Source organism: Bubalus bubalis, chromosome 14 (genome assembly GCF_019923935.1).
Source record: "Bubalus bubalis isolate 160015118507 breed Murrah chromosome 14, NDDB_SH_1, whole genome shotgun sequence".
Classification (NCBI taxonomy): Eukaryota; Metazoa; Chordata; class Mammalia; order Artiodactyla; family Bovidae; genus Bubalus; species Bubalus bubalis.
The window spans coordinates 39969933-39972555 of NC_059170.1; positions in this window are offsets into that span (position 1 = coordinate 39969933).

Sequence of the window (2623 nt, forward strand, 5' to 3'; positions counted from 1 at the left end):
TCATCATATGTAATTCAGGTATTTACCATATTAGTTTAGATGGTGGCGATGGTTTAGTCTCTTATGTCATGGATGACTCTTGAGACCCTGTGGACTGTTAGCCTGCCAGGCTCCTCTGTCCATGGGATTTCTCAGGCAAGAATACTGAGGTAGGTTGCCATTTACTTCTCCAGGGAATCTTCCTAACCCAGGGATTGAACCCGTGTCTCCTACATTGCAGGCAGATTCTTTACCTCTGAGCCACCAGGGAAGGTTAAATACATATACAAACATAGGAAAGTTGAAATTATCTAAGTTTGCCTCCCTAACAAGGCCAAGCTTCTAGAAAACAGTTAAAGTAATATTATATTTCTTTTTCAGTCCCTTACTCCTAGCCCAGTGTCTGAACCTAAAGTAATACCCAGTAATGTTTGTTGAACTATTCTGGGTTACAGAGCACTGTGGTGGGTAGATTCTGGTGTTAAGATGTGACTATAATTTGTATATCATTATCCAGCATTCCTATCATTGAACGAGGCCCTGCCAGTAGCAGAAAGAAAGTAGAGAGTAACCTCTTCTAATCACTCACAATACCCTTTAGGCTCACAGATCACCTTAAACACATGATCAATGTAGACAATAATTTCCCAAGCACAGTTATCTATACACACACACACACACACACACACACACACACACACCAATTTTTCCTGAAATTTCATGAAATTCATAGAATTCTTGACCTCCATCTGATTTCCAATGTGTATACAGGCTTTTCATCCTGAGTTGTTCAAAAAGGATATCTATAGCATCCAATAGGATCAAATGAGCCGGGGGGAACGGAAGAAAGAGAATTAAAGAGATCTGAAAGAAGGCAGCTTAGAGCAGATCCAGAAAGTCTGTGTTCAGCGTTTGGTGGAGATCATCAGAGTACGTTAAAAAAAACTGTGAGGCTGCTGGCTTGACTGTCTCCATTGGTGTTCATCGGAGGTGTGAGTGCTCCAGAGGGATCATCATGAGACCCTCCACTGTGATCCACCAGTGACCAGAGTTGTTGCTGACAGGGGTGGAGAATTAATAGGGGCAAAAGCCCTATTCTTTTGAGGAGAAAAACAGTGTTTTGAAGAGGAGTGTTTAAGAGCTGTTCCGTGACAAGCCTGTGGTGAAAGGAGACAACCCAAATGTGCAGATCTCTGAGGACAGAGGCCATCCTCCAACCCTGCTTCTGGGGCCACTCCTTCCTGCTCTCCTATTCCACTGACTACATCCCCACTAAGCATTCCTCTTTTAGTCAATCTCTCCCCTCAGCATACAAATATACTCAGCCCACTAACAAACATGCCACAAGAAAGAAAAAAGAAAAAAACACAATTAAGATAACAACAGCAAATAAGCTCCAAAACAGAGTATCTTGACTACAACCTTCTTTCACCCACCTTTCAATTCCCCAAATTCTCTAAGTAATAACATTAAGTGTGGACTCTGACATCTTAACCTACTCTTCCCCCTTTCACCCCTAAATCTACTGCAATTTATCTAGCATTCATGTGCATTTCACTGAAACTGCTCATATGAAGGACACCAGTGAATTTTTCAGCTGACCTATTTTATCCCCACTTAAAATATTTTTCAGTTGGGTGTCTATGATGCCTCCCTATAAAAATTGAGCTCTTTATAGATTTAAATTTCAGAAAACTTAAGTAAAAATGAAGCAATCTACAAGAAAATTTTTTTCATTTCACAGAATTTAGTCACATCCCTTAAGAAGTCTGAATAGTTGATTAATCAACAGTTCATAAATCAATAAGGGCACTATTATTTTCTATTTTCAACATAACCACCTTCAGACTATTATCAAGGGGTGTGTGTGTGTGTGTGTGTGTTTAGCAAGAACAAAGTCATTCGCCATACAAGGTAGGGAGAGTTTCTCCCCAAGCATTTTTTTTTTTCTTTAGTAGCCCCTCCTAACGCAGGTCACACACCCGGCTATAAATGACTCAAAACCAGGGGAGGAAGGACCCTCTTTTTCCTAAACATAAGATCCTGCTTAGCCGTAGGCCCCATGCCAACCCACAAATGAGTCCATCTCATAGGGAAATAGACCACCCACCATGATAAGCCTGGACTAATGACCATTTTCCAGACTCCTGTAGACAAGGGATGGACCCACATTTCCACCACCAAGAAGGAAAAAGCGGGAATAATATTTGTTGGGTGGACAACCAACAAAGTCTGAAGTTTTCTTTGTACCGGATTTTGTTTCTAGTATTCACCTCTTAAAGCAGTAGTATGAATAGAGTTGTTTCGGGCCTCTCTCTACTCAGTTTTTTTGGCCTTAGAGAATGTTCTTAGCTTCCCCGACCAGGAATGGAATCTGAGGCCCCTGCAATGGAAGCGGCAGTCTTAATCCCTGGACCACCAGGGAAGCCCCTCGCCATTTTCTTCCCCTACCTTTTCACTCACTTGGGTCTATCAAGTGCACGCTCTTGACTTTGAAATCTACATTTCTGAGGGAGATAATGAGCCTGTTCCAACGAATACCTCCTTAGACCAACAAGACAGGAAATCTAAACTGACCTCCGCCGTGGACACAAACACACTCACAGGCACACAGACAAATGACACACACACACAGACAGAGAGG